Source organism: Lagopus leucura, unplaced genomic scaffold, assembly GCF_019238085.1.
Source record: "Lagopus leucura isolate 7727_CA_CO unplaced genomic scaffold, USGS_WTPT01 Super-Scaffold_100002, whole genome shotgun sequence".
In the NCBI taxonomy this organism is placed as follows: domain Eukaryota; kingdom Metazoa; phylum Chordata; class Aves; order Galliformes; family Phasianidae; genus Lagopus; species Lagopus leucura.
The window spans coordinates 79445602-79451551 of NW_024962263.1; the positions used below are offsets into that span (position 1 = coordinate 79445602).

At 52.6% G+C, this 5950-nt stretch overlaps 1 protein-coding gene across 4 annotated transcripts in view; it reads left to right on the forward strand.

The window, feature by feature from the left end:
- Positions 1-317: 317 nt before the first annotated feature.
- The window catches only part of ZHX2 (zinc fingers and homeoboxes 2), a 65451-nt gene continuing 59818 nt past the window's right edge, over positions 318-5950 (forward strand). For 2 of the 4 annotated variants that reach the window (XM_042869012.1, XM_042869009.1), the window contains exon 1: positions 892-966. The gene's annotated coding sequence lies outside the window, so the exon portion shown is untranslated. Of the gene's footprint in view, positions 340-523; positions 624-891; positions 967-5950 lie in introns of those variants that run through there. The other 2 variants (XM_042869011.1, XM_042869010.1) reach the window with 2 other exon arrangements.

Here is a 5950-nt window from a genome sequence, read left to right on the forward strand (position 1 = left end):
GGATGGATGTGACGGGAGGTTCCGCCCCGCACGCAGCGCGCCCGGAGCTCCGCGGTGCTTTGCCGCTCGCGGTCCCGTTACCCAGAGCCGGCTGGCACCCAGCAGAGAGATGCGGCCGGTGAATTACTTCTTGTCGTTAATCCGCCGAAGTAAAAACGGAGAATAACCCGGCTGCCGTCCGCTACGCTTCTCCGATAGCGAGGCAGAGACACGAGAGTTTAACGACAGTTTTAAATGGGGGATAGGATTCCCGCGATGCAGCAGAGCGGCACCGCTTGGAAACACGCAGCACCCCCCGCAAAGCCCCGACTGAGCGCCCCGAAGCCCACCTCGCTCCGGGTGCGTCCCAAAGCTCCGGAGACGCCGGGAGGGCGGCGCGGCTCTGCCCCGGAGCGATGGCGATACCGCGCGGCCACCGGCGGAGCCCACGCTCGGAGCACGAGCGGAGGGGGGTGCGGGGGGGGGGGTGCGTGGGAAATCCGCTTGCCGGCCCCGGAGGAAGCGCTCCCGGGGGCGGGGGGGTGGACGGCAGCGCTCCCAACTTTCCGCCGCGCCGAGAGACCCCGGCAGCCGCGCCGGCGGTGGTATCGTATGCAAATACGCAGGCTGACGTCAGAGATCATGTGGGTTTTGGCGTAGATCCCCGCCGATCGAGGGCTCCTTTTTTTTTTCTTTTTTTTTTTTTTTTGGCCTTTTTTTTTTTTTTTTTTTTTTGTTTTTTTTTTTGGGGGGGTTTTTTTTTTTTTTTTTTTCCTTAATTCCTTGGCGGGGGTCGGGGCGTTGCGTCCGCCCGCGCGTGGCGGCTGCCCGCGGGGGCCGGCGCGGTGGGGGCGGGGGGCGCGGGGTCCCGCGGGCGCGGGGCTCTGCCGCGGCGGCGCGAAGCGGAGCGACGCGGAACGGAACCGGGGGGAGCGCGGAACCGCGCCGCTCCGCCCGGGACACGCGGTGCCGCCGCCCTGAGCGCAGGTAGGAAACTTCCCAGGCGGGGTTCCCCCCCACACCCCCCTCCCGCCCTCCTCCCTGCCCACACGCGCCACCGCCCCGGCCGCTCGCACCCAACTTTTCCTCCCGGATAAAGCGCTCTGCTCCCGGGACACCGCGGGGGCTGCGGGGCGGGGGGGGGTTACCGAGAGGTGGGAGCCGGGAGGGTGCTGGGAGGGGGGTTGGAATAGGTTTTTTACGTTTCGTCTCGCCGCAGCGCCGTGCCCCCCGCGCAGCCCTTCTCCGCGCTGCCCCGCGGATCTCAAGTTCGGGGAGATGGGGGACGGCGGCGGGAGGAGGCGGGGGGGGGGGAAAAAAACATGTCTACGTTTGTCTGTGTCGACATCAGCAACACAAAATATGGCGTCCGCTTTCGACAGGGCGTTACGTAGAGGCGAGCAGGGCGAATTTGTCGGGGCGGTGTGTAAAACGGAGCTGGCGGCTTTCAGCGAGGGGGAACAACAGCCGAAAAAAAAAAAAAAAGGCGTCCGGGGGGCTGCGGGCGTTGGGCAGTGGGGTCCCGGGGCCGTTTTGCTCCCCGTGGCTGGAGTTGGCCGGGACTGTCGTGCCGTGATTCCGTGCGGTTTTATTACCTCCCCCCTTCCGCCTCCACCGCGTCCCCTCTTTGCGCCGCGCGGAGCCCTCCGCCCGCGGCTGCCGGTGGGCGGCGGAGAGCAGAACCGGCAGCCCGGAGCCGCCCGCCCCGCTGCGATCGCGAAAGTCTCTGCTTGAGCCCCTTAACACCGGGATCGGGAGATTTCGGGAAGCTCGGCCTTGGGCACGTCGCGTCCACTTATTTATTTATTTGTGGATGGAAGGGGGTGTCCTTCCTTTTGGCTTCAGTTGCTTTCCAAAGCCATGGTGCAACTGTCTCCTTATTTTTTTTCTTCCCTCTCTTCCCCTTTGGGATGAGGGGGGAAACATAAGGCTCCAGTTTTGTCTCCTCTTAGCTGGGAATAAAACTTGGAAGCGCAATTGGGACATACGAAGAGCTCTGCCTGCCCGGCTCTGGGCTCCTGCTGCCCTTCTTTCACTTTGAGTCCAGGAATACCTTCAGCTGGGTGATATCACCCTAGTTTTTGCCACTTCCTGGGGTTCCTCGGGGACCTTTCCAATGGAGCATCCCCATCCCCACGAGCAGGTGCTCCTTTAAAGCCCGTGGGCCCCCCTGCAAAAGGGAATCCAGAAAGAGTTTTTGGGGTCAGAGCGCAAAAGGGGACAAAGCATCCGAAGGTGTATGGCGGGGGGGAAGAGGAGGGCTCCCAGGGTGGGACGGTGATGGGGTGCAGTGACTCCAGCGGCTGCTGCAAGGGAGCTCTGCCTGGAGCCATCCTACAGCCCAGAGGGGCTGTCAGCCGGGCAGGCACAGTGTTTCCCACTTGAATTTTGTGTCCCGTCCCAATCGAGCATCGGTTTGAGGAGTTTTGGCGTATCTTTTAGAAGAGAAATGACAGGAACTCCAGCGAAGTCCCTTTCCAAATTGGGGCTGAGAACTAAGATGTCAAGCGCCTCTGTAATACTGTTTTACAACCGATGATTGTAAATCACTGCTTCTCTCTGCCTCGTCATCCGGCTCACCTACAAAGAGTTGTGCTTGTTTTAAAACTCCGGGTTAAGCTTTGGGCAGGGGATTTCCCAGGCTGGAGTCGATGCGGGTGGGCGCAGTGGGGGCCCGGCTGTCCCCAGCAGAAACCCGGTTGGAAGTAGCACTGCCAGAGTGCGACTGGGTACCCAGTGGGGTGATGGGAGCAGCCCGGCAGGAGAGGGACTCTGTTGTTTAAGGGGTATCTGTGACCCAAGTTCTTTGCCTCTGTGACACATTTCTGTCCCGGTGAAGCTTTTCTCATGTAGATGTGGCTTCAGTCCTAGGAAGAGCTCAGCAGCCCTTTGTAACGCAGAATTGCAAATGGACCTCCGGACTATTTCGAGCCAGCTGAGGTCCTGCGAGTTGTGAGAGCATCAATGCCAAGAAGCCCGTAAATTTCTGAAGTCATTGGCCAGTCCTTTCTTTGCTTCTGCGTGTCTGCTGCAGAGATGCAGGGCCGCGAGCTCCCAGTGTTTGTCCTGTGCTCTGGTACCTGTGGTGAGCTCAGTCTCTGGACGTGCAGAGCCCACAGCGCTCAGCCCAAAGTCCGTGTGATTACTCACCTCCATAAAATGACGTTTCTCCTGCCTGGCCTCCACAAGAAGTTCTTCTGTCTGAGTCTTGTCATCTGCTGTGGGTGTATGGGAGGAGAGCTCTCCTTCAGCTGCTCTGTCCACAAGTCCCACAGATTTGCTTTTCTCTCCTCCTGGCTGCAAGCTGTAATTTCCAGTGTCTGTAGGAGCAATAACCCGTTGCAGGAGACACCCCAAGCTGGCAGTGTCACACTTCGATTCTTTTTCTTTGAAAGGATTTTAATGTGTTTTTAGTAAAAGCCCCAAAAAGAGAGCTGGTGTTAACTACGATGAAGGCACTTTCTTCTTTGTACATTCCCAGACCAGTTTCAAACTGCAGCAGACCAGATTACAGAACCCAGCAGGTTTAGCTCACCCTCATACAAAAGGAAGCACTTATGCCAGGCATGGCATCACTGTGTTTGCATGTGTGACATCCTCTGCTGTTAGTCCTTTCCCTCTGCACTAAGTGGAATGACCCTCAGATATCATGCTTGCAGGTTCTTGTGGTTGGGATCTTGTGACCCATATTTCTGTGCATCCACTTAAGGAGTGAAAACAGCCACTGAGAATAAATAAAAATAGCGTTTTGATTATAATTTTGTTAGAAATGGACATGGTCTCAAGTGAATTCCCCAAGACTTTAGCATGGCTATCACATAGCAAAAGAGCTGCATTTACTTTTTATGTGGAGAGTGTAATTTTAGTTATCTTTCTTTCTAGTATAACCATAATCCAGAGAGAGTGGCCTTTCCCTGGCAGTGACTGTGAAGCCAGCGCTGTGGCATGCACGTAGAATCACAGAATTGCAGGGTTTGGAAGGGACTGTTGGAGATCATTGTGTCCAGCCGCCCTACTAAAGCAGGTTCCCTACAATAGCTCACACAGATAGGCATCCAGATGGCTCTTGAATATCTCCATAGAAGGAGACTCGACAACCTCTCTGGGTTTTTTAGTACTTTGTTACCCTTACCGTAAATAAGTTCTTCAAGTCTCTGTGACTGTTAGTCCGAGTAGATAAATAAACAAAATAAGGCATTAAAGGCTTTAGCTTACATCCTTTAAAATACTTCCGGTCTTCTTTCGAGGTATGTGTATGTGCCAGCTGGAACTCACGTGTGGTGTTGCTGTAAGCAGGTCTGGAGTTTACTGAAAGTGCCAGTATTGTGTTGTCATACAGTCACAGTTGTCAGACGTCAGCAATGAGTTTTAGATTCTTATGTAGAAGCTGTGAGAGCTTTTGGTTTCCAGAGCATTGAAAGTACTTTTAACACACAGTAGTGCTTGTTGGTGTGGAGCCCCAGATGGGATGACATTGCAGGATAAAGTCAAATGAGTTTGATTCCAGCATTGTTGTCCTAAGAAAGGTCAGGAATCACCATTCCAGCCCCCTCTCCAAGAATGCCATGGCTTTACACATCATGGGGTTGGCTTGGTTTTTCGGTTTGTTTGTTTTGTGTTTAAGAAAGTAGACACTTCTGTTGTTTCGAGAAGCACTGAGTCAGGGCAGCGCACTCAGCAAGTTCTCTGGAACTGAGAGAACCCCAGAACGGCTCTGAAACAAAACCTGAGGTCTCTGTTTGACTGCAGAAGTTGTTGCCTTATGTACACCAGCACCACAAGCACGTTTGTGCACTGGGAGACCCGGTCTGACAGGAGGATGTGTGGTTTCTGGGTGAGATGTGTGAACAGGAGGAGACTTGTGGAAAGTCCTCCTGGGGGACCTTGGAGAGTTTGTACGTACGTGTGTATGAGGCACTGAGGGCCATGGCTTAGTGGGCATAGTTGTGATGGGTTGATGGTTGGTCTAGGTGATATTTGTGGTCTTTTTCAAGCTTAATGATTCTGTGATTCTATGAGCATTTCAATGGTCAGAATCCCACAGCCGCACCACAAGCGTGCACCTCGTGTGAATTCACTGATGGTGGGTTTGTCCACCCAGATCTAATCATGGTTTTGATGAGCTGCATCGCCAAAAGTGCTGGTGGCACATGACCTATGCTGTGTCTGTGGCACTTCAGTGGTTCTGAAACCGCTGAAGTTATATGTGTTATTAAGTTTATTGATACATTTTTATATATGTATTTATATGTGTACATATAAAATGTTTAGCATCTCAGTGATGTGGTCCCATCTGGCATCAGTGGCAAGGAGAATTAACTTCACATCAACAGAGAGGGAAATGAGTTGGGAACTCCTCCAGTGCCCATGTTCACTCATTGTGGGCCTGAAATCTTAGTTTTCCTTCCCCATTTTTCTCTCAGTCTTTCTCTCCTGACCTTGTTTCTCCTCTTAAATGCTAAATGTTTTTTAAACTTGAAACTTCGAGTTACCTATAGATTTTGGCATCTCATTTGTTGTTGTTAATTGTCTGTTGTTTCCACAATTCTCAACTGAGTGCTCAATGTGTATTTGACTTGCTGGAGGAAAAAAAACAAAAGGTATTTTCTTGCATGTTCTGCATCAGTGACCATAACCCCTCAAGTTCAGGATTATTTCACCTCTCATGCAGTCTTATGAATGGAGGAGGAAGGCAGAAATCTGATGGGTGTCTCTTAAGCAGAGCTGAATTGGAAAAAAAAAGAAGTGATTCCTTTATTTTTACATAGAATCTTGCTGCGATTTTTCTACCTAAGTAATACTCTGATGAAGCAGGTTCTGAACTGAAGGCAGTGTTCAGAGGGGCTCAGTAAAACACCAGTTTTTCTCTAGAAGCCTGTGCCCCATCTCTGTGCCTCCAGTCCGTGTGTTCCCTTTTCTCTCTCCCAAGTTCTGGAGATATATATATATATATATATATATATATATATAT